General features: G+C 42.5%; 1 protein-coding gene across 1 annotated transcript in view; it reads right to left on the reverse strand.

Annotated features, from left to right (window-relative positions):
- TSPAN4 (tetraspanin 4) overlaps positions 1–24,938 on the reverse strand; it is a 375,697-nt gene extending 350,759 nt beyond the window's left edge. Inside the window, exon 1 of the mRNA XM_066610292.1 lies at positions 24,875–24,938. The gene's annotated coding sequence lies outside the window, so the exon portion shown is untranslated. The remainder of the gene's footprint in view (positions 1–24,874) is intronic.
- Positions 24,939–26,962: the final 2,024 nt, after the last annotated feature.

The following is a 26,962-nucleotide window of genomic DNA, read 5'->3' on the forward strand; positions in this document are numbered from 1 at the left end:
AATAGTTTTCTAATCCTCTTTTGCACGCAAATGAAAATGTACACAGAGAACACCCTGCATACAGGTACTAGCTCTCCATTTTTCTTGGGAAGGCAATCTCCAAGCTCAGTGCCTGCAAACATCCACAAGGATGCTTGCAACCAATTTGAGGTAATGCCCCTTTTCCTCAGCAGCCTCTCCAGCTCACTTATCCGCTTTCCAAGAGTTCCCTGAGCCTTGCAAGAAGCTTTCAAGGAATCAAAGGACTGCTGTAGGAAGGGCGCAACAGGGAGATTTGCACTGTGCATACAAGTTAGGATCCAACCCTTGTCTGTTGCATCCATAACATGCCAGAGATGCATTTTTGCAACAGTAATGAAAACAAAGTGCAAGAGAAACCTCAGTTTATACCAGTTAGACTTAAAAGTCCATTTCCCAGCTGGAACTAGTTCTATTGATCAAAACAGCCCTTGCTGTTGCTACAGCTTATTGTTTCATCATTCCCGGCAGACTGGTCATTGACCATGGATATCTGAACCAGACACAGAGACGACAAAAACAGAAGTTGCAAATGTTCACCATCACTCCGACCAGCCTTGCATAATTAAGGATACAGACTCATCGTTATTTTTTCCCTGTGCACCCAAACGTTTGCTGTTACTGAGCTGGCAATATGTCAATTCCACTTCAGCAGGAAACAACAACACAAAATGTCAGAACACAAGTATGAAAACCTTCTCTTGGAAAATGCTGGCGTTGCACAATGCTAATGTTTTATCATTTTGAATCAAATACCAAACACTCTGATGTTCAGTCCTATCTGGGGGTTGAATACAAATGTCTCAAATGACTTCTTTGCGCAGTGGTTTTGCTTGATCAGCACCCACGATGTCAACAAGGACATTTCATAAAGTGTGAGCTGAATCCATGCTGCCTGCTCCATTTCAACTCAAGTCATTTAATCTGATTCCTGCCTTCAATTACCACAATAGAATGAATGTTTTTCCATACAAGGAATAAGCAACTGGTAGCACAGATGCCCAATCTGCCTATTTGCCATTTCTTCCTGGTTCCCTAGTATAGTCTTTCACCTGGAAAACTCCCCACCATTATATGCCTCAGGTGCTTTCCCCGTTTTCCCCAGAAAAAAAAGCTCTGTTGCAATTCTCCTTATGTACTTTCACTGCTTACTTCTGTATGAGAACCAAGACATCATGTTATGCTCAAATAGAAGTGAACAGTGAACGAGAAGGTGAGAGTCTGTTGCTGTCACACTGGGGAGGCAAGGGTTACAGTATTCATTGTTTTTGTCTTGGCTCATATGAGAGAAAATCTGTTTTGTGACCAGATTTGAAAAAAATGTGAACTTTTCATCAAAATGAAATAAATATGTAATTGTTATTGTTGATGATGCTGATGATGATATCATCATCATCATCTCCTCAATAGGAGAAGTTCCAAATAGGACTGTGGAGATCCTTGATTGAATCTTGCATCGCTTTATATTTTAGCAAAAAAAACCAAAAATAGCTGGTAGGGGTGATAGAAGTTGCTAGAGGAAGGGAGATTTAACCCTTTAACCTATCCACTCTTCCCTCATGAAAACTGCTATTTGGCATGTACATTTTCCGTCAACATGTACAGCCTGTATTCTCCACACATATTTTCGCTAATGGGGCAAATTGTAGCTTCAGAAGAAGGGGGTTTGGAGAGCTTTTCAACAGGGAAAACAGCAAACGGGAAGGGGAAGAACTCTTCCCCCAGCACCAAGGTCCCCCATCACCAATAACCAAAATTTAAAGCGAGATTCAATTGCAGATGCCTTTTTTCTTGTCTAGCCTAATCCTAGATGCTAGTCTTTAAGACCTTGTTTAGTTGAAACTGGCCACTGGCCACTTTCCCCTTAAGGGGCGGGGGCAGCCAGGAGGCAGGGAGGAGGCATCGCTCAGGGGGCTGCAGGGGCTTGGTTGCACTTACCACAGCCTCCTGGGGGTGCGGGGAGCCCTGCACAACCATCTGCAGGGCTCCCTGAAGCTTCACAAGTGAAAGTGAGGCGATCACACGCCGCCTCCACAAAACCAGAAGTGGAGCACAATCACTCCACTTTCATTTCTGCTGACTGGGGGAGCCCTGCAGAGGCTCGCGCAGGGCTCCCCACATCCCAGGATGGCTGCTGCAGAGCCTGGTGAGTGCACTCCAGTCCCTGCAGCCCCCCCCCCGAGAGGCGCGATCCTGGGGATTGCGTCGCTGCCTTCCCCCCACCCCCACTGCCTCCCCGCCGCCCCCAAACTCCTGGAGAGTTTGAAAACCGCAGTCTTAAGTTAATCCTGCAGAGCAAGAAAACATGGCCATGAAATGGGAAAGAACTGCCTATACATAATTTTTGCTATTGACAATAGCCCAAGGTAATAATTTCAAAGGTCACCTCCATTCAAAATTCACTTCTTCTCTTCTTTCATTGAGCTGCTTCCCGCTCAACCACTTATTCACCTCTGCCAGTCAAGGAACTGAGCAGTGTATCCTGTTGCTGTTCCTTGTTATATTATAGCAGCAACAAGCTGTGCAAATTAAAGACTGCTGGGTCAATAAATAGTATGTCAGCAACGTACACCAAAATTATGGTCCACCGGACCATTACTGGACAAACATGGAACTGATATTTTGTGCATTAGTTCATGTAGATTGTGTTGTGTTGGCAACCTTCAGTCTCAAAAGACTATGGTATAATGTAGATGGTATCATGTAGATTACCGATTTCTATAATGGGAGACTCACATCCCCAACAAAGAGAAAATTTTAAAAAAACAAAAACATGAGGGTGCTCAGTGATTAAGACAGCAATCCTGTAGTATACACCAGCGTTACTCAAACTTTGAGGGAGCTTTACTCCCTCAGTAAGTTCTTGCAGGGGAGGGGCTAGGGTTTCGCAGGTTTCCTCCTTAATGGGACAGGGGAAGCATTACCCAAACTGGTGGGTCATGACCCACCAGTTTGAGAATCTCTGGTATACACACTTACCTGTGCATTAAGTAGTAAGTTCCACTGACCATGGTAGGACTAACTTCTGAAGAAACATGTATAGGATTGCACTGTTACTTTTGAGCAAACGTGCATAGGAATGCACTGCATGTTAATGACATGTTTCATTTGACTACAGTCAGATCAAACAAAGATTGTGTGGAATCAAATGAAAAGTACTGATCTTACAAAGTGCAACATTGAATCAGAAATCAGCTGTCCAATAAATGCAAAAAATCAATATTGCTAAGTTCAAAACCGCTCAGTGATGATTAAAAATAAGTGAATGTGTCATTAGATTTTTTTTCATCAGTTGCTGCCAAATCAGATTGAGCACTGTGAAGGAAGCTGGACTAGATGGGCCTTTGGCCTTATCCAGCAGGGCTTTTCTTATGTTTATATTAACATGTTTTAGTTTTAGTTTTTAATGTATATAAACATTTCATAAGTAAGTTACAAAGTAATTATATACAAGCACAGATTGATATAGTTAATGTGACTACAGGGTCAGTCTTAGAAGCTGCAGGACCCAATTGGAGACATTTTCCTGGGACCCCGGTTTCACAGCCAAGGTCTGTAGAATCTTAGAGAGATAAATCATATTTAATACAGATTTTATATCTCTATGGTAGAATAGAAATAGAATAGAAAGCAATGAAAATGTGTGCTTAAAAAGTGCATGCGAGGGGCAGCCCAATCCTAACTTGCGCTGAAACAGGCAGGCCAAGAGGCCTGGGCTGTATCCGGCGCAAGTTTCAGGTAATCAGAGGCTCAGCCAGGGGCAAGGGAAAACTTTTCCCCTTACCCCAGGAAAAGCCACTGAAGTCTCAATGGAGCTATGCGAATCTGCGAAACCTCAGGAGGTGGCTTCCACTAAAGCGAAGGTGGGACACAATCGCTCCGCTTTTACTTTCACTGCTGCGGGGAGCCCTGCCAAAGGTCACAACGGGCTCCCCGCACCCCGGGGAGGCTACAGGAGGCTTGGGTAAATGCACCCATGCCCCTGCAACCCCCTAAGCGGCGCAATCCTGGGTATCACACCACTGCCTCCTCCCTGCCTCCAGGCTACCCCCGCCCCTTAAGGGGGCAGAGGCCAGGGCCCACAGGCAGGGGCGTCGCGATGCCCCAGTTTGAAAAGCCCTGCCCTAGTGGATAAAAACAATCAGTGGATACCAAATCAGTGGATACCAAAATAGCTCTAAAGACTACTCCCAGGTTTCTTGCTCCTCCATTGTCACCCCTGCAATGCACTGGTATAGACACTATACTGCATTCCGTTACTAGATAGGGTGAATAATGAAATCTAATGGAATTGAATTATAATTATTTAACAACACAAATATAGGAATTTGGATTTTGGTGCTTTTCTTTGTTACATGGCATTTAAAGGTGGATCATCAGTGGTGAGTCAAATCAGTGAATACTGAGGTCCCACCTTTACAGTACGTCAGGCATACAATACAGGCTAAGACTATTTATCTGCGGATTTTCCATTCGCAGATTTGTCTCAACGAGGGTCCTCTGGATCCCCATTGAGCCACACTTGGCCCAACCTGAAGCTGTGCTTCAGTCCCCTCCGGAGGCTCTTCTGAGGCCTGTGAAGGCTGTGCATAGCCTCCACGGGCCTCGGAAAGGCCTCTGGAGGTCCTAGAAGGGCACTTTCGGGAAACCAGAAATATTCTTCTGGGACCTCTGGAGGCCACTCCACGGCCTGTGGAGAATGCGTGCAACCTCCACAGGCCTCAGAACAGATCCGGACGTGACTGAAGGAAGGCTCCAGTTGAGTCTGGAGCTGGGTGGATCCCGAATTTTGTGTGACTTGTTTCCACGCAAAATTCAGTATTCGCATGTGTTCCAGGAATGGAACCCTTGCAAATAACAAGGCTTCACTTCCAGCTGCTCTCCAGGCTTTTAATGCCAAAGTTACACCTCAAATTTTGTATGGCATTCCTGTTTGGATGCCAGCATTAAATGACTCAATTGAAAAGATCCATTCAAATTTTTTATACAAGATCTTAGGTGTACTGCATTGTGCTCCTTTCGTGGCACTTTGCCTGGAGACAGGCCAATATAGGCTGGAGTTCCTAGCATGGTCCAGTTTCTTAAAATGCTGGGTCAAAGTGTGCTTCAGGGCTGACCAAAACCCATTGCTAGAGGTGTTATTGACTGACTCGCTGTTATCTCCTTGCTTAGCTCTTTTTAATAAGAAAATCAGACAAATGGGTCTCGAGGAAGATCTACAAGGAGCTGCTATACTTGAGGTTTCTATTAGGCTCCTGATAACAAGACTAACCGATATAGAAAGGCAAGAGATTTTGGCAGCAGCACAAAAAAAATGTTCGCCGCTAAATTTTCATCTTAACAATACCTTTGGCCAACAACCAAAGTGCCCGACCTTCTTAGAGTGCCCCTTTGCAAGGAGGGCTTTTACATTAGCCTGATGCAACGTGTTGCCTTCTAAAGACCTACTTGGTAGGTTTAGAAATGCCCCGAAGGAAGAACGATTCTGCAATTGTGGCCTCAGAGAGGCAGACTCTCTTCCACACATTGTTCTGCATTGTGTTTTCAATCAAGTGCTCAGACACCAGTATCTCCTGTCAGTGTCAAGAATCAAAAAAGGTCTCTCTGAGAACACCTTTTTACAACTTCTGCTGGTGGGTGAATCTGAATTAGTGACCCTTCCAGTTGCTCAATTTTTATATTTGAGCAACTTGAAGTGGGCTAAGCTGCTGGTCCTAAGCAACTTGGAGCAACCCTATAAGTAAATTGTTGTGTTTTAACCCTTATTATTATTGTTTTTTTTAATCTCTCTTTTAACATATACTTTCGTTCATTACTGTCTGGAGATATTAGTTGTAAAACTATATGCCTAATAAAGGTTTGTTGTATGATGTAACAAGGCTTCACCTGTACGCACCAACTCATATGTCACATGGAAACACACACCATTATTTTGTGTGCGTGCACACACGTGTGTGAGAGAGTTATCATAAACATACTCAGCAACACATACACAAGCACATACAGTGACATATCAGCACTGCAGCATACCCACGTTCCCCACAAAAAAAAACCCACTGCTGCAGCTTACTCCAGTCATTTTTATTCGGGAAAACTGGCTTCACCAGGACTGCTTCAATCCACCAAATAGACAAGAATTTCAAATTGGCACCCTCAGTTAAAAAAAAATAATCTCAAATGGGAACTCTGACATCTCATAATTTTTTTCCACTGGCAGAACAATGGCAGGGCAGACTCCTCTGATATCCTGGAATTTATTACATGACCCAAACTGCTGAAAGGAGACATTTAAAATATGTTTGTGGGGGAGGAAATGAAACTGTTGCAAACAGTGTGACAAGTTTGATTCTAAGCCAAATTTTAAAACTGCTGTTATTTGGCTCATTTAAATGGAATTTTTTTCTGAAATCTGCTCAGATAATATTCTCACAAGATAGATTCTTCACCCTTAACTTCAAACTTTGGATAGAAGTGTTGAAAAGGAAGGAAAAATAAGCAAAAACACAGGGCATTCATCACACCCTCGGAAGATACATTCCCCGTGCCTGTTTGTACTGACAAAACAAACTGCCTTAATTTTATGACGAACAGACCGTTCAACTTTATAATGATAGAGTGCTGAGAAATACATTCACCTTCACTAAACAGGCATATGTTTGTATAATTACTTTGAAATTGAGTTATGAAGCATTTCGCACCTTTCTATATACAACAAACAATAATATTACCGAGCCTGTCACAGCAAGTGAAGGAATAAAGATGTCTAATAGCACTGCCCTTTTGTGCAATGGCCATTATAGAACTATTATATTTTTAACTGCATAATATTGATTTTTCACATTCATTGGGCCCAAACTAATTTGCTGCTAATACTGCAGGTTCCCAAACATTTTTGCACCTGGACCCACTTTTTAAAAACACTTTATCAGGACCTGCTGCAATCCAGCAGCACGGCCTGAATTATGGCATCACAAAAGCTGTATAGCACGCAACTGAGGCACTGCTGGAAAAGGCAGCAGCCACACAGCAGCTCCCTCCCTAGAGCCCCCAGCATCAGTAAGTCAGCAGCAGGGGTGGGTTATGCACAGGGTGAGAGTAGCAGGACAAAGGCATTTCTGGGTGGGGAGGAACTGGAAGGGGTGGCTGCAGCGGCAGTGGCACATGCCAGATGTTATCCCCTCCATTTTAAACCTCCCCAACCCCTTTCTCTCCCTGAACATACAGACACCACCAAAATAGGTGGCATATGTTTGAGGAGACCCACTGGGGATCAGGCAGCCTGCCAGGAGGTAAGAACCAAACAGTTTTACTTATGTCCTGCATGCTGTCTGATCACCCCCACCACAGGATGCAGCACTTGCCTTTTTAGTGCGGCTGCATCAGCACTGGTAGAGGAGGAAAAGGCTGAGGACTTAATTGTTGCGCTTCATCCTGCTTTTTAATTAACTCCCCTCTGCTAGGGTTGCAAGTCTCCCATCATCAAAATTTGCAATCTGTATGATCTAACCAGCAAATTGATATTGTTTCTGCGTTTGCTTCACGAAGGGCGCAATCCTAACCCACTTTCCAGCACTGGCATAGCTGTGCCAGTGGAGCACGTGCTGCATCCTGCAGTCGGGGGGAGGCCAGTCATGGAGACCTCCTCAAGGTAAGGCAATGTTTGCTCCCTTACCTCGGAGTTGCATTGCCCTTATGTCAGTGCTGGAAAATGGGTTAGGACTGCAGCCCAACAGTCCCACAAGCAGACATTTACTGAAAAATAGCTTTTTTACCAAGCTGCAAGACCCTAGTTTGGTTCTCACAATAGACCGGAATGCTGCAGATGGTTAAGCAGTGCCCTTACGGACTCAGTTCCTCTCAGTCTACAATATGGAAATGGCATTGGGCTATTTTAAGGCTTACAGGGGCTGTTGTATTTATTCTAAATAAATTAAAGAGCTTTTGCTTCAGGAGTTGTTCCTCCTCCCCCCCCCCATTATATTTCTATATTTTTACCATTTACTTTGGTTTATCCTCTACCAACTGTGCAATACCCATACATCTAAGTCCAAGTCACGTAATGGATGACGTCGGCTGCTGCCTGAGAAACCCCACGTCACCGTCACTACTTCACTTTTTGCCTTCTAGCTGTGCAGTGCCCCAAACCACCTGCTTGTAAATGAATCACTCCTATTCAGTCTTCTGTGAGTTGTAAATCATAGGAAACATTCCTTAATCCTTCCTCCTGAGAATCCAGCATCTGCTACAAGTGTGAAGTGGAAATTTATTTCTGTCTGTGGTTGGGGTACTTAAAATGGCAGAAGCAGCAGTCTCCACCAAGAAGAATAAATAAATCACGCAACTGTAGCTATAGAAAGAAAGAGTCTCCTACATCCTCCTCTATTAAAGTGTAAATTCCCAGCAGGATTTCTTCGTAGATAAACTGGTAGGAACAGGAGGGTTGCTGTGCATGTTTTCTCACTCCCCCCAACTAGATTGTAATATAGATGTTTCATGTTTCAACTTCACTAAATGAAGTGGTAGTACAGGTTGCAGCCCTGAGCAAAAGTACAACAAATCACCTACATTTCAGTAGAGTTTTAATTACATTTTGAGCAATGCATTTAAAGACAACACCTATTGGCTCAGCTTATGAGCTGTATCATGCATCTCCATTCTTGCAAAATTTACCATTCAACTGATAAATAATTTTCAACAGCCTGCATATTTCAAGGAGCCAGAAAAAGCAAAGATTGCATACACAGACATCTGCTTTATCAGACAAGCCTACAAACCAATAACACAGAACAGCTCACTGTTGATAACTACCTTCATATCTGCAACTGTTTGCTTTATTTTCTTTCTTCTTTTAACAAAGCTACCTGTACTGCAGTGGGCTCAAAATTTTTAAATGAAATATTTCTTCTGTGGCTGTGCAAACTTTGATTTCCTCCCCATTTTTTTTAAAGGAACTGTTGTGAGAAGAAGCAGAGGGACCTAGAAGGTTGAGGATTCTGCCTGGTGTGCAGGAATACCAGCGCTATGTTTAAAAGACCTTATATTGCAATACAAGGACACAAGTCAGCGGGTGCCTAAAAAGCTAGTGTTGCTACCCATCTTTTTCAACCGCTTTTTATATATTCAAAAGGCCCATGCAGCACACTCTTAATGTGTTGTTTGTACGAGCATAGTTGCTTGTTACTAGTAAATATATCATTAACTATTTTAATTCCTTCTAGGGACTATAGGTTATCCCTTGTTTTTTTCCATGGTTGGTTAATATTACTTCCATATCTCATCTACCTGGGGTCCTTCTGAGGTCTTCCAGGAAGGATACCTAAATTCAGTTGATGCCCCCAGTTAACTGTTTGATGGACTTGTCACATTCCTTCTTGCAGCCCCTTCAATTCTTGTACCTCAAGGCTCTTCCCTAAATTTTCCATTGTCTCATCACTGTTTGTGTTTGCTCCTGAGGCAGCAGGAGTCATTCCTTAATTCACTTATTTACCCTTCTCTGGAAGACAAAGGAGGAACAAGTTTTTTATTCCCCCAGCAGGGAATTCCATAATTGTGGTGCCCCAACAGAGAAGTCTCCCCCTCACACCACCAACTCTAATTTAGGATGAAACTGGCACTTGTAGGAGAGCCCCATCTAATGACCTAAGAGGGTAGACTGGAATGTATTGGGTCCCTCAGATAACCTATCCAACCATGAAGGCCTGTTAAGTTCACTAAAAGCACCTTACATTCAAAGCATACTTGAATATCCTGTCCTGTCCTTTCTCCCCTGCAACAGGTATTCAGAGGCACTTGGCCACAAAACTTGAAGATAGGACATAGCTATCATGACTAGTAGACACTGGTAAATCTGTCCTCCATGAATTTGTCCAACCCCCTTTAAAGCCATCCAAGCTCATGGCTATCACCACATCTTACGGCAACAAACTCCATCAACTAAATACAGTGCTACTTCCTTATTTCTTATGCTACTTGGCTTTTAGTGTCCTACAATCTAAAACACATAACACAGCCCAATTAAATAAATGAGTAGGAAGAAGGTGAAGCAGATACCAGGGAAAGGATGCTTGCTAGCCACTTGTGTGTGGCATCATCTAACTAAATAGTCTCTACATGTTTATGAGAAGGCTGGTGGACAGCAGAGCCAGGAGCTCTTGGGCTGACGCATTTCTTTACAAGCCTCTGTCCCATGTAGGAAAGCACCATGGGTTAGTACAAGAACACATTCTCTTTATACCTCAAAGAATGTGAAAGACTACCAGAGTGTAAGGCACAGGTTTTCAGAACAAAGATCAGAATCTTCGTTTATCACATTGCTTAACAGAATACTAAAAATGTGGATATTTTGCCAGGTACTTTACAGAGTTGACCCTGTGCTCAAGCCTTGGAAAATGCTATTTCCAGATTCTCAGCATTCCCAAAAAGCAGAGTGAGCATATCTTTTTTTCTGTGGCTTAACTCAAATTTCTTGGATATAGTCACATTTTGCCAGATCCACTCTGGAGCCCAAGTGAGACACTTTTGTAGATAGTGGACAGTCTTCATAAAATGAAAACAGGAAGAAGGGTCAAAGAAGATCATATTAGCCCAGAGCTCTAGCATTTGCACTGATTCCCCCATTATTTTTCAATACTGTTTAAAGTATATGAAGAATATCTTTCAAATGCCTCAGACTGGTCATGCATCCTATCTTGCCAGTACCATCTCTGCATCCAATCAGAATATCAAGCAAGATTTTTTCAGCATCAAAGTTGGAACAGAATGTTAAGAATGCGTAAGAACAAGACAAGGAATGCAGAAGGGTCATAAGTTTTCTTAGAATATGGCCAGGAACAGACTGAGCTCCATTTCTTTAGAATCTTCTTTGCCATTCAAGCCCACTTTAAATTCTGAAATGGACTATTAGTCTACGATTAATGGGGCATTCTAAATAGTGGTCTGGATTGGAGAAAGGCTTAGTAATGAACATAAAATCAGTTTCCCCAAAACTGTGAATCCCCTTCATTAAATCCCAAACATCTTCTGGAAGCATCATAAAATCATTTTTATTTGCACTGTGTTTTGCTGGCCAGGGCTAAACTGTTATATATATTCCCATTGTATTGTTATACATCTAGTATCATCAGGATTGAGTAAGCAAAGCTTTGTAATTATAAACAGTCAGCACAGATTTTCCATTTATGTAAAACAACATAATTTGATCACCCCTCTACATTGTGCCAATTAGTCACACAGATATCTGCGTTTATATCACATAACAATCGGTTGGTACTGAGACCAAGAAAGAACACAAAACTAAAGAATGTCTTATCTATGGAATAAGTAAAAACTTTTCCTTTGTGCTCTATCACTTTTTAAATTTCCCCAAGTCAAGGCTCTACATTAACCTCTTACAACACTCATATCTTGTACATCAAATAAACCCAATGCATTGGAAAATTGTAAAGTCACAATCATTCCAGCCAACAACATTATATACTTTACAGTTCTACTTTTATTACACTTTTGGCAGTGTGGAAAGCTTTTTACTCTCCATTTAACAGCTATTTTCACAGAAGCTGGCTTAGCTATTAATATTATAGCACCAGTAGACCTAGCTCTGTTTTAATCAGGGTCTCGAACTAGATGAAATATTGGCTTGTTGAAGAAAACATTTTAATGATTCTATTTTCTTCCAGTAGGGGGATTTTGTTCAAATCCAAAGAGTTTATTTACCAGTTTCAACCATCTCCTTTACAGAATTATGCCATTTTGTTAAGAAATTTATATTGATTCATCATCTCCTCCATATATGCAGATTCAAGCAGCTTCCTCATGAGGAAGCCATGTCATCAGCTTTCTCACAAGGAAGCAGCTTGAATCAGCTTATAAGGTGGCTATGCTGTACCCCCAAACTAGAGACAACTGGGCAAAACCAATGCCATTTTTTGATTCAGCACCCCAAAAATATCCTAAATTCATTCAAAAATCCTTGACAACTAAAAAAAGGGGAGGGCTTGGTAGGCCTGTGTAAACTATTTGGCTAACATGCCTCAATAGGCTGTTAGGAAAATAAAAATCAGATAAGCCTTTATACTGCATCCTGACCAAATCCCTTGGAACAGGAATGAAATCAAAACAATTCACCTTAGCAACAGGACACCAAAATATTTAAGCAGTATTTTACTTTCTCACTTACTGAGGAATAATTTAATAGGTCAACCAAGGCTGTAGGTGGAGGTCACCGTTAGGGTAAGTCTTGCTTCCATAATGATAAGTCTGGCCTCCTGAAACTTTTAGAGTTCATTGAAAAGGTCAACAGGTATGTGGGTGAACCGATTAATATTATATATCTGGACTTTCAGAATGCATTTGACACAGTCACCAAAGGCACCTAAGGATGCAGAGATTCTCAACAGCCAGAGAATAAGAGGATACATCCTCTTATGGATACATCCTCTTACAGATTGAAGACCAGGAAACACAGAGTTGGTATGTCATGAAATCACTATTTTGTGTGTGTTCCTTTCCTTTTTCTGTGAAGTCTTGCCTGGTTCCCTGTGGAATTCTGTGTCTGTCTCACGGTTTTGGGTATTTCCCCACCTCCCCCCTGTATCTTGCTAACAAAGATACTTTCTTTGTGGCAATTCCATTCAAATCACTCTTCCAGTCAGCCCCCCTTCCCAGGCAGAGAAAAGGTAGAGATCAAGTTTCAGGGGAATTGAACAAGTGACCAGACAACTTGAATTCCCCCAATCAGAAGATGGGAGGATATCATTCCAGCTTAATGATAAACTCCCAAGCAGAAGACAGTCATTCTCTTCTTCCTCAAGCCATTGAGAGGGGAGCCTAGCAACAAATTCACTAGCAACATACTCACTGTGACTGTAACAAGCTAGTGGTTCCATCATCCAGTGCATAGCTAAAGACTGTGTAGGTAGTTGTAATGCCTGGCAAGTATCTTCCCTGCCTGGCAGCCATCTTCTGTGCCTGTCAGTCATCTTCTGTGTATTTCCCATCCTCTGGGAACTATCTGCTTTTCCACTGGACTGTTCCTACGGAAGCACAGGTTGGGCCCAAAACAATGACCTCAGCAGCTCCATCTGTCCAGTGTTATGACAATGGGATGATAAAATGCATTCCTGCGTGTTTACCACTAAGATCAAGGCTATGTTTACTCTTCACATGTATCAACTTAGCGGCACCAGCTCGATAGCCCAAGTGATGGGAGCATGCCTTGTTGTCCACTTTAGCAGTAAACACTTGTCTATATAAGCACCCATTTTCAGCCATTGCTTTGCTCTTGGACCTTGCTGGATGCTGGCAGGCTGTGTCACCCATTGAGTCACCTGGAAATGTTGTAATTCTTATGCCTGGAAATGCCCGTGGTGCAGCGCAATCCTATTTTGCGCTGGAACAGACAGGCCAGGAGACCTGCACTGTATTCAGTGCAAGATTGGGGCAAGAAGTGACTCAGCTGGAAGCAAGGGGAAACTCTTCCCTTTGCGCCCGGGAAAACCACTATGGCATCAATGGGTCTCCTTGGACTTGTACCACCTCAGGAGATGGGACAAGTTCAAGGAGAATAGAGTGGCTTCAAGTTGCTCCATGCTGATTGAGAAACTGACTTGGGATCCAGCATTACAGCCAGGTCCTAGACCTACCTCCTGTTCCCCATACCCGGGACCACCACGGGACCACCCTATGCCCACCTTCCCCCACCCCAGAACGCCTCCTCCCTGCCTCCTCTCCTGACCCCTGCGTCAGCCAAGCTCAGCCAAAGCAACCCTCCCTCCCCAAGTCGGTACAGAGGTTGCATGCAGCCCCCGCGGGCTGGCGCACATCTCTGCGCTGGCTCAACAACTCCCAAGGAAGCAAAACATGTTTTATGGCACACTTGTGCTGGCCTAGGGCGCAGTTAGGATTGCACCCTAAGTCTTATGCCTAGAAATGCTGTATGCCTTATGCCTGGAGGTACTCCTGTAAAGTTGTAAAACTTAACTGTAAGACAAATAAAGCTCTTTTATGACAACCTTGGACCAGACTTGCTTTTTCCTCAGAACACAAAGAATCTCCAGCCCACAACCAGATCTAGGGCCCAAAACAGTAGTACTGTATTGACAGGTTTTTCTATTCAACTTGTTCATAAATGTCTTGGAGTTGGGGATGAGCAGTAAGGTAGCAAAGTTTGCAGATGACATTAAACTTTTCTAGGTGATGAAGTCCAGAAGGCATTGTGAAGAGCTCAAAAAGATCACTCTAAACTGGGGGAATGGAAATGGCAGATGCACTTCAATGGAAGTAAGTGCAAAATGATGCACATTGGGGCAAAAAAACTGTGATTCCACATGTATGCTGATGTTCTGAGCTGTCTGTGATGGATCAGATCTTGGATTTTGGTGGACAGCTTGATGAAAGTGACAATCCAGTGTGCAACAACTGCGAAGGCCAATTCCATGCTTGGGATAATTTAAAAAGGGATTGAGAATAAAATGGCCATTATTATGCCGTTGTTCAAATTGATCGTAAGGCCACATCTGGAGTATTGTGTCCAGTTCTGGTCGCAACATCTAAAAAAAGGATGTAGTGGAACTGGTAAAGATGCAGAAGAGTAGCCAAAATGATTAGTGATTAGTGGGCTGGGGCACCTCCCTTACAAGGAAAGGCTATTACATTTGGGGCTCTTAGTTTAGAAAAAAGGCGCCTGAGGCGGGGACCTGTGATTGAGAGGTATGCAATTATGTGAGGGATGAGTAGAGTGGATAGAGAGAAGTTGTTTTCCCTCTCATACAATACCAGAGTCAGAGGTCATCCACTAAAATTGAGTGGTGAGGGAGTTAGAACAGACAAAAGAAAATATTTCTTTATCCAGCATGTAATTGATATATGGAACTTCTTGCCACAAGATGTTGTGATGGTTCCTGAAGGCCAAGATGCCTTTAAAAGGAGAATGGACAGATTTGTGGAGGAAAAGTCCACCACAAGTTACAAGCTATGATGACTGTATGCAATCTATGGGTTTTAAAGATAACATATCTCCGAATGCCAGATGCAAGGGAGTGGCAACAGGATATTAGTAACTTGTGAGTCATCCTTGAGGTATCTGATGGATCACCATGAAATACAGGAAGCTGGAGTAGATGGGCTCTTAGCCTGACCCAGCAAGGTTCTTATGTGTCATATCCTTCCTTATTTTAATTGTTAATGATCATCATAGGGGTTGCTTTATTACAAAAAGTTTTAGTGTGGTGTTCCACCCTTTTTGCTACAACACTTGAAAGACTGTCTTGCCTTATTAAAAGCAGAACATACCATGGTTCATTTTATTTAGGCATCATTCAAACCATGGTTTGCACTAACCACAATTTGCAACCCATCTTCAAACCATCATTTCCAAATTGGGTTTAGCAACCTTTTACAAACTGTAGTTTATCATTTCAGATGTCATCACTGGTGTACCAAGGAAGGAATAAGGTGCCATCCCCACAGGGGTGGTGCCGACTTTCACGCATCCCCTGATGCCTTCCTCAGCCCCCATACAGAGGCCTTCAGAGGGCCAGGTGGCCATGCTCGGCCTCCTGGTCTTCTGAAAACTAGGGATGGCAAGTCCAGCGTGGCTTGACTTGGGTCATGAGTCTGCATTCTGCACAATTCGACTCGAAAACAAGTCCTAACAGGGAGACTTTCTAAATTGCTCAGAGCGTTTTGGCAACTCAAAAACTTGAGTCATGAGTCTTTCCCTTCAAAAAGCTAGCCGTGGCTCCACAGGGAAAAAAACGGAGCTGCTGCCAGGGGGTTTATGTATTTTGGAATTCTCTTTAACCGCTCCCCTGCTGTCCCCATTCCATCTGTACACAAAGCAGGAGGGGTGGGATGGACTGCATGAGAGCAGGGACAAAAGCAGCAAGAGGGAGGAGAGTCACATGCAGCAACTGTGAGGCTTACCAATCTTTTGCAGCTCTACTCAGAAGTAGTCCCATTTGTGCCACTTGTTCAATGAGGCTTCCTCCTCCCAAGTAACAATGGAGCCAAAAGGAGTCACACATTTGGAAAACATGATCACTAAGAATCACGTCCACCCAGCTTCCCTGCCCTGCCCCACCCGGGGCTTCTCCAGTCAATTCTAAGACAAGAACCCCCTTGAATTCCTCCTTCTGTCCTACCGCATCCAAAGGAGAAAAAAAAATCAGATCACCATCCTTCGTCCAATGATCACTGGTTCCTTCAGAGATGGAGAGGAGAGCCCACTCCTGCCTCCCACCCCTTATTCACAGCAAGAGTAAAACATTAACCCTTTCCCTGTCTCTTGGCTGGAACTTCCCTGCTGCTCGCCCAGTCTGAACGATGGCCCAAAGAGGTCTTTCATGCCATGAAAACATAAGTACGCCCAGATGCAGACAGATTTGAATCAGCATGCTTGGGGACCAAATGCCAAGTCAGTAGCCTCAGACTTGAAGTGAAGTTTAAGAGCCCCCTGGAGGCCTCAGAAGGCCTTTGGAGGGCTGGAAGAGGTCACACGCGGCCTCCTTCAGTTCTCAGAAGATCCCAGGAGGACGGCATTCTGCAGTCCTGGTCCCAGCGGCACAGGGCCAGGATCACCAGTGAACATCACAAAAAGAGCTGTTAAGCATATGTAATGGTGGTTTGGTGAGATTTTTGGAGTGAGTCAATGCCTGAGAAGGCAAAATTACTGAAGATTTCTGATACCCTTTGAGGACTCTCAGAAGTTGCAAGGTAGCTTTGAGTTTCTGCACATTGATTTAGTGGTGAGGTTATAAGGAATGACACATCCATTCCTGCCTTCAGTTCCAAATAGGGCTGTGTAACAAATACCTGCAGATTACTTCAGATACAAGTGGAAACTAGGAGGATAAATAAGACTCCCAAAGCAAATTGAAAGAGAAGAGCCCTAAAGGGGTATGTGAAACGCAACATTTATCTTAGCCACAAAAAGCTTGTAGAAAGAGACAAGGAATCTAATTTTTGTTCTCATTTTGCCTGCAGACTTCCTCCTCTCATGATCCTCCAATAGTTTTATGGCAAGAGCCATACCCTTAACTTCAAATTCTTCTGCAGTAATGTTGCTCCTCAAAACTGCTGCAAGCATTCATGGTCAACCTAAATACTTATCAGTTTACACACATTGCTTGCAGTGCAAAAACGAAACCTGGAAAGATGGGTGATTATTAAGATTATTTACACCACTTTTCAACAAAAGCCTCACAATGTAGTTTACATAGCAAAATATTTAATGGAGGAACCATTATATAAATGGTTCCCTGTCTCAAAAGCACTCAGAATTTTAAAAAGGCACAGGAAATATACCAGCTAACAACCATGGGAAAAAGATGCTATGAATTGCGAATTGCAATATTTCTCACACAGAAACTGTCACCCTACTTTAAGGCCTTCGATGAAAATTACACAGTAGCATTTTCATGGCTAATCAAAAGACTTTTCTGCATTTTCATATTATTTCTCATTATGGACATTAGCAGGACTCTGTATACACAGTTATACAGTCAGTCTGGGATTGGATGGGAAGTTACCCATTACTTAACAAATGCTATTTTCAGTATAGGACAAATTTTGGCTCATTGGAGACATCACACCAAACCATTGTTTGTGAAGCTTATCCACATTTGACGATAACAGACTAGATAAGTCATGGTTTGCAATCTGCCCAATAATGAAAAACAGAAACCAGTTTGTAGTCACTTTATTAACCATGTTTTATACTAGCTGTGTCTGCTATGATGTCATGAATTGGCAAATGACAAGTGCAATTGTGGCTTTGCCTCTGGAAGTTACTGTAACACAGAGGCACATAGGAACGTCAACCAGATGAAAAGTAAAAATACATAGCTCTTACTGGTAGGCCCCTAAGCACAGCCTTGTCAGTACGGTCATACGCCCACAGACTAGCTCTTAGGGATGACTCCTCATTTATCTGAGCTGTCTCTAGCACACTAAAACAGGACAAACTATCAAAATAAATAAGGGTGCAATCCAAAGCAGCCCTTGGGCCAGTGCACGTGCCTTGTGCCAGCCCGGAAGTGATGCGAAAGTGCTATATGGCAGTTTTGCACCACCTTGGGAGTACGGAGGCCACCTCTGGCTCCACTGCCCCATTGGAAAGGTTGGTCCACACTGGTCATGTTGGACCGGTACAGAGGTCTGGGGAGGAAAGCAGGAGAGAAGTTAGATAGGATTGGGCTAGAAGAGGTTGCTCCTTTCTGCCCCCGATCATCCAGTCCAGACAGAATTAATGTACAGCATTTTGTATATAAAATGTGTTACATTAATTATTAATGAGACATCATTACTGTATAAAAGTACAGCACACATCTCAATACTAAATGCAGACATAATACATTAAGCAACATTAAAGCAGCAGTAATCTACATTAATCCACATTTCCTCTTTCCTTTGAATAAGGAAGAAAAAGAAACTCTTTTCAGGAGGCAACTCAAGGGAAAAGAGCAGAAGTAATATAGAAAAGATTACGCTTATCATACTGGCACCAGCACAATGAAAAGCCTCTACCACCAATTGGCCATGGCAGTTTGCTAACTCCCGTCCATCTGCTTTTCCTATGCTAAATGCACTCGTTTATTATCATGTTCTCAATCTGACTGTGGGTATCCTTTCCCCCTACCAATACCCAAAAGCACTTCACCAAAAAAAGAACTGCAGCCTACCTGTTAACTTTCTAGTGCACAAAAACTGGAGGGACATTTTCAATTATTTTTTTAAGCTTTGCTTTATTATGTTCTCAATGGAGTATAACAAAAGATAGATTTCCCTGCTGATATGGGTTGTTTTTTTTTTGTTTTATTATACTTGGCAGACTATTGTTCGCACAGAGTCAAAATCTTGCATATTGTGTTGCACTGCTTTTGCTATTTCTACTCAAAAATTGAGTTATTGACTTTTAATTGCCTAGCCAACATAAAAAGTAACAGCCACAAATGAAAAACTTTCTCCAAACTTTGAGAAATGCTCCTGTCATAAGCATGCATGCACACAGAGAGAGGATTGGGGAAATTGTCTCTCTTCTTTAATTCTGCTCTTGTACAAGTTTGTGGTCAAAGAATCTTTCACCACAGAAGCCTGCAATAAGAATGAACAAATCAAAGGCTATTGGCAGAGCAAGGAGGCAATGAGAAGCTACTGTGCAGATGCATCCCATAAGTTTGCAGACTGCTGCCAAGGCTAAGAAGAAAGAACATTCTACTGTACAAACTACACTTTAAGGGGAGCTGTATGGGCACCACCAACATGGCTCTAGCCCTGAACAGGGACTCTGACAAGGAGGGGAAGGAAACAGTCGAATCTGTGTCACCCATAGTACTGGTGGAAGAGCACGTTCCAGTCCACACCACTGAGCCTCCAAACCCAGGGTTTTCAAACTCAGGCCTTCAGAAACTGACCCTCTTAAGTACAACTTCCCTGAGAGACCAAGCAAGAGACCTTGCAAGACACCTCCTGCTTCCAATGACTCATACTGGCGCAGGGAGGTGGGAAATGTTGGAGATGCAGTTGTCCCTTTAAAGGCCTGCACTCAGCCAGGGAATGGAGTGGTCACCAAGGCATGCAGAGTTAAATCATCCCTTGAAGTTGATACTCCTTCAGAATAAGCAGCTGACTTGCAATGATCTGTCCATGGTTCTGCAAGCATTGTATCTGACCCTGCTGCTTCTCCAGAATTCCAGACCTGCATCTTCTGGGTTTGGGTGGTTGTGTGTACATGTATATGCACACTTAGCACCTGCAGCTCATGCCCACTGTAATGAAGTGTCCTCCCCCATTGATAACACTTCTCTCCAATATCCCAGGATGGTGACTGGACTCTCCAATCCCCCCTCCCGGCCATCTGTGGTTTTTTCTTTCCTGCAACAGGACAAAAAAAAAATGTGATGCAATATAATCATAGTGGCGTTTTCCTATCACCTGTAAATAGCAGTCAGACAACCAGAATTGGGGGAATAGACAGAAATACAAATGCAATGATGTTACATCATGTGGGTCTTTTCAACAAACTATGCATTACCATAGCCACTGATCACCAATGCCCACAGGTTTAAGGAGTTGGGCTTCAGTATTCACGGTTACTTTATGTAAGATTTAAAGGCTGCAATACACAAAAAGGGGGGGGGCTGAAGAAACTCTTGGAAATAACCTGTTTTCAATGAACTAATTAACCAAACTACTATAAAAGGGCTTCAAAGCATCTGAACAAGAACGAAGTGTTCCTCTTGATTTCATTTATCAGTATTTCCAGTAAGGTTGTGAGGTCTTCCAAATACATGCTGTCAGCATGTACAGGTAATCACTGGCCATACAGGGTTAAAGAACTTTGTTCAAGCTTTTTCGGATTCATGAGTCATGGAAACAACCTTCAGACCTTGTTGTTGTAGTATGGGAAACGCTTATCAACAAGGAGCTTCCCAGTTGGGAAAATGTTTCATCAATCCAATGATGGAGCCCAATCACATGGGTCTTTGCCATGAAATCCCTGCTGCACTGTGGCGGGCTGAAGATTCTATGGGAGAGAGCCATGCAATCATTTCAACATTCTCCCAGAGGTTCAGGAGATGCTCATAGGTGAAGGCAACATATAGGGACACAGACAGGCAGTTTCTAGGCAGGCAGCAAGGTGCATTGTTCATAAAAATGAAGATTCATTAAGTGACATACTCACGTAGGAATCCAAAAGACATCTCCAAAGTTATTTGTACCCTGCTTACGAGCTTTCACTCAACATTAAATCTGCATCTTTTTTTCTATACAGACATGAATCAGCATAGACATTTCTTTCCCCTTGATAGCTATAAGACTACCTTCTTCAGGAGAGAAATGTTTCTTACAGGCAACTAACCCCACAAGACTCTATGACCTGCGCGTAACAAGTGAATTTTGGGGGAAGTCCAATGTGATCTGTCTGTGACAGATCAGGAGAGAGATCTTGGGGGGGTGGTGGACAGGTCGATGAAAGTATCGACCCAATGTGCGGCGGCAGTGAAGAAGGCCAATTCTATGCTTGGGATCATTAGGAAGGGTATTGAGAACAAAACGGCTAGTATTATAATGCCGTTGTACAAATCTATGGTAAGGCCACACCTGGAGTATTGTGTCCAGTTCTGGTCGCCGCATCTCAAAAAAGACATAGTGGAAATGGAAAAGGTGCAAAAGAGAGTGACTAAGATGATTACGGAGCTAGGGCACCTTCCTTATGAGGAAAGGCTATGGCGTTTGGGCCTCTTTAGCCTAGAAAAGAGATGCCTGAGGGGGGACATGATTGAGACATACAAAATTATGCAGGGGATGGACAGAGTGGATAGGGAGATGCTCTTTACACTCTCACATAATACCAGAACCAGGGGACATCCACTAAAATTGAGTGTTGGGCGGGTTAGGACAGACAAAAGAAAATATTTCTTTACTCAGCGTGTGGTCGGTCTGTGGAACTCCTTGCCACAGGATGTGGTGCTGGCGTCTAGCCTAGACGGCTTTAAAAGGGGATTCTGGAGTTTCTGGAGGAAAAATCCATTATGGGGTACAAGCCATGATGTGTATGCGCAACCTCCTGATTTTAGAAATGGGTTATGTCAGAATACCAGATGCAAGGGAGGCACCAGGATGAGGTCTCTTGTTATCTGGTGTGCTCCCTGGGGCATTTGGTGGGCCGCTGTGAGATACAGGAAGCTGGACTAGATGGGCCTATGGCCTGATCCAGTGGGGCTGTTCTTATGTTCTTATGTTCTTATGATCTGACAGTAATTGAAAAGCTTTATCTCTGAAACACAAACTTTATCTCTGGGGCTCACATTGCTAAAACTCCTGAGCATCCACTTATGCCATCCTTAGTATTCAATTAATTCTGCAAAACAACAGAAATCATGGTCCACATTCCATACATGGTGGGAAAGCTCCCTTTTCAGGCAGGATGGAGATGTTCAGCATCCCTCCACATATGTATCCTATTTAATTGTGAACCTGAAAAGCAAAGGTAATGAAAGAAGTAGTTTGTCACAGGTATGTTTAAGTGCATTGTGTCTATTAAGAAATCCTAGCTTACCTTACAACACTCAGCCACATTCTTTTTCAAGAAAAATGCAAGCGAATTGCAAACTTTATGGGAATGAATTGCAAACTTTAAAAGTTCTTAATCATATTTAAACTGAGCAACCACAGTGCAATTGATTAAAATACTCCTGACTGTTTTCATACACATCAGAGGCACCAATTGTTAGCAGAGCTGAAGGAATCAATCAGTCCTAGTAAAACTGCAAAACTGAATCACAGCAATCTGAATTACGTTAAGAACTTTATTGCCAACAATGAAAGAACTGCAGTCACACATGCAGAACAAGAAGACAGGAAAAAGAAACTAATGAGAGGTTTAGTCAAAGTAGGAGACAGCAATCCATTAGTCTTTAAACTAGCAAACCTTCGCTCTACTGGAAGCGATTAACATATAGCCACATCAACTGACTATATACCAGATGGCTCTGCTCTCACACGCTGTTGCTCTTCCTACACCAATACAGGTGAAAAACTAAATAGTGGAACAGGTGTATAATCAACCATGAAGGCAGCACAAATAAGGCAGCACTGTGATGTCCAATAAAATAAATAAAGTGGCATGTGTAGATACTATATTTACTACATCATGGAAAAACTTCCAAAGTCATCAGCAAACATTGCTCAGTTTTTGAGCTGGCCACATGTACAATGTAGGCCCATCTTGCAGCTGGTATATATCAGCAATACCAGCTGCAGTGTGGACCTACAACTTGGCAATTTGCCCTGATAGGAGTTTTCCTGAAGAGGGAAGAAAGTTGCAATCTGTAACTTGTCTGATATGTTTAAAAATATCCACTGGTTTCAGGTTTCTGGAGCAGTGAGGAAAGACTGTATATTTTCACTATGCTAATGATTCTGAAAATTGCTTGATGTAACAAAAGGCTCCAAACGAGTGCTAATTTAACAGATCTGCATTTCAAAAGTTACAATTATATCACAATGCTTCTTTCTTTATAATTTAATGGTATTTGTCTATTTTAAAAAAGGGAGAAATTAAAAAGCTGCAATTAAAAAATGCTTTTACTATTCAGTAAAAATAGTAGTGTTAAACCTTATAGACAGATATCCATAAAGTGCTTAAATGCTGTGGGCACTAACAAACCTGTTAGCTCCTAATCTTTGTATCTGCGGATCTGTCCACTCACATCCTCCCATACCCATTTACTTTGGCTAGCTTCAAGGTTGAACATGTCTTGCTTTTACTGGTCTCTGCATTTCACATTAATATTTCTATAATCCAGATCAATGCTATATTCCACATTAATAGTTCATTAAAATTATTTGCATTACATGCTTAGAATGTTTCAATTTGTTTTATACTACTAAATCTGTAAGATTAGTTCCTTACATGTTTGTTAGTTTAAACCAGGGGCGCCCAAAGCCCGGTCCTGGGGTCACTTGCAGCCCTTGAAGACTCTCAGTGTGGCCCTCAGGGAGACCCCAGTCTCCAATGAGCCACTGGCCCTCTGGAAACTTGTCGGAGCCCACGCTGGCCCGACACAACTGCTCTCAGCATGACAGCCAACTATTTGACCACTCACATGAGCTGTGGGATGAGAGCTCCCTCCACTGCTTGCTGTTCCACATCTGTGATGCAGCAGCAGCAACAGCAGCAAAGCAAAGGCCAACCTTGCTTTGTTCAAGGCCTTTTATAGGCCTTAAGCTATTGCAAGACCTTCATTCATTCATATAAGTTCCACCTCTAGTATATTAATTTATGTAAATTTATTCAAATTTTAAATGTAAATTAATTCTTTTTCCCCCCCAGCCCCTGACACAGTGTCAGAGAGATGATGTGGCCCTCCTGCCAAAAACTTTGGACATCCCTGGTTTAAACCAATTTTAAACATTCTAAGCATGTAATGCAAATTAATTTTAATGAACTATTAATGTGGAACATTAACATTAGTGGAACATTAATATTAAGGAACTGATAAAAAATGAGGTGTTCTGAGGCCCTTTCTGCTTCCTGTTATCCTTTCTAGCATCATTCCCTCTAGTGTGCAGGTTTCCTGCTTGCTTGACTATCTTTAAGCTTCATGTTTATAGTGACCAGTAAAAGCTAGACATGTTCAATCGTGGTGCTAGTGGTAAGGTCAATGGATGCAGGGGGCCCAGATCTGCAGATAAGTGAAATTAAGTGAAACCATGGATAGCTCTGGATATGCAGATACAGGGAGCTGCTGGTAGTACAGAATAGAGTAGTATAAAAAAGAGAAGGAACAGCATCTGGGACAAAGGATAGAAACTGTTCTGGAGACTAAACTGGGTTTTCTGGTTTCTAAAAGAAGATGCATAGAAGACGTATATTCTTCTTCCACAATCAGTATCCAAACTTTCAAGTTCTTGTTAAATCTCACATAAGGCCAATAGACTCAAACCAATACAGAAAAGGGAATGGGGCAAGGGGACAGGAAAAAAAATTGTGTATAACTTTCAGCTCTTGGTGAATCACATGTCTTTCACGGGGAGAGAGACTTAGGTGGTATTGCTCTCATATGACATGAACTTGAAAAGAAGACCTAGGTCTGCAGATGAAGTTGCAGTTACCTTTGGCAATGTACAACAATATTGCTGTTCTCCTCAGAGACAGTCAGAAGGGCAAGAGGTAAATAGAGAAGTTATTGAAACTCCTTGTGATAACTGACAACTCTAATCTGAGCCCGAGTCTTAATGTTAGGGAAATGAACAAGTGATATCTGAGAACATGGAGTCTTAAGAAATGCTGTGGCATGCTGCAGGAAGGAGGGCAAGGGAAAAAAATCTACTAACCTTGTCACAAACTACTAACCTTGTCAGAAGCGTGAGAACATGAGAGAAAGGCCGCAATTGGAAAGACTGTCACTGAGAGCTGTCGGCAGCCAGCAACACTGGAATACCAGAGCCCAGCCAACTATAGCTCTGGATTATCTTATATTGCAGTCACGAGAACGTTTGCAAAACACTGAAATATTCATACTGAGTTCACATTCATGCAAAAGTTACACCCAGAGCTGGGGGATTCAGATCAGTGTTTCCTGTGTTAGGGAGTTTGATACCAGCCTGCAAAAGTTGGATTTATTTTTGTCATTCTCTGGCTATTAGCCATCTCTCAAACCTCTTTCTGCTCCTTTTATCAAAATGTTGAGAAAGATATGGGAAACCACAATTACATCATTGCTGTACCATTGAACATTGGGACATCACAATGGTACTGTGCATCAAATGTAATAGGCCAGTGCTGTGCAACCAATAATACTTATGGAAATCAAACTCAAGAAGCTAGCAGCACTATAAGCAGGAACAGGGCCCAGAGCTACTGCACCAGAGGTAAAACATTAAAGGCACAATCCTAACCCCTAATGTCAGTACTTTCCAGTACTGACATAAGGATGATGAAGCTCTGAGGTAAGGGAACAAACATTCCCTTACTTTGAGGAGGCCTCTGTGAGTGACACCCAATTACAGGATGCAGCACACGTCCCATTGGCACCGCTATGCCAGTGCTGGAAAGTACTGACATAAGGGGTTAGGATTGTGCCCTAAGGCTGTAATTCTAATCACACTTTCCTGAGAGTAAGCCCCATTGAACAAAATAATACTTACTTCTGAGTAGACCTGGCTAGGATAACTCCAGGACTCCTGGCACAAGCAATTCTGTTAAAATGGGGAAGCAAGATGAAAACTGAAAACATGATGAGACTGGTGAAGATAAATGCCAAATTTACCAAGTGGAATAGAAGTTTTTTTTGCCATTTATAGTGGAAATATAGAACAACAATGGAAGACAGAGATCAACCACTGAACAAAATACTTCAAACTGATTTGTTTACTCTTGATTCAAAGTTCTGCCTCTTGTTCTATGCCCAACAGCGCAATAAGTGTTCATGAACCATTATTATATCTACTAACATTCATGTGGCTTGTTTTTGTTAAGCACTGGAAAGCAATATCCTTCACTACAAAAAATGAATGAAGGTGTGGGAAATTAATTAAACTCGTTAAATTGACTGCATATTTAAAATCAAAGGTGGAATTTAAATAAATGTGTTTGCCTAGTGATCAGTAAATAATTATATTTTGAGAGATCATCATAATACAATTAGAGATTTTGCAATAAAATAATTTGGTATGAATATTCTAGAAAAAAGGGGGGGGAGGAAAGAATATTGATATTATTGCTGTTGTTCAGTTGTGTCCAACTTCATGACCCCATGGACCACAGCCCGCCAGGCCTCCCTGTCTACCAATAACTTCCGGAGTTGTCCAAATTCACATTCATTGCCTCAGTGACACTATCAAACCATCTCATCCTCTGCCGTCCCCTTCTCCTACTTTTCCCAGCATCTGGGTCTTTTCTAAAGAGTCTTCCCTTTTCAAGAGATGACCAAAGTATTTAAGCTTCAGCATCTGTCTTTCCAAAGAGCAGTCAGGGTTGATTTCTTGTAGGATTCACTGATTTGATCTCCTTGCAGTCCAGGGTACTCTCAAGAGTCTTCTCCAACACCATAATTCAAAGGCTTCTATTCTTTGGCACTCAGCCCTCCTTATGGTCCAGTTCTCAAAGCCATACATCACTACTGGGAAAACCATAGCTTTGACTATACAGACAAGGTGATGTCACAGCTTTTAATTAAGTTGTCTAGGCTTACCATAGCTTTCCTCCCAAGAAGCAAGAGGTATTGACATATATTTATGGAATGAATTTTAGAAAACAGATTGATATATATGTAACAAATTTTAGAAAACAGTATAGTCATGCGCCACTTAACAGGGATGCTATGCGAACCTACGTGAAGCCTCTGAAGGCGAGGGGAAACTTCACTCCTCTTGCCTATAGGCTTTTCTGAACCTCCCAGCACGTCCGCACACTGCCTGTGCGAGGCTCAGAATGTTGGAA

The sequence above is a fragment of the Tiliqua scincoides genome, chromosome 1, assembly GCF_035046505.1.
Source record: "Tiliqua scincoides isolate rTilSci1 chromosome 1, rTilSci1.hap2, whole genome shotgun sequence".
Lineage (NCBI taxonomy): Eukaryota > Metazoa > Chordata > Lepidosauria > Squamata > Scincidae > Tiliqua > Tiliqua scincoides.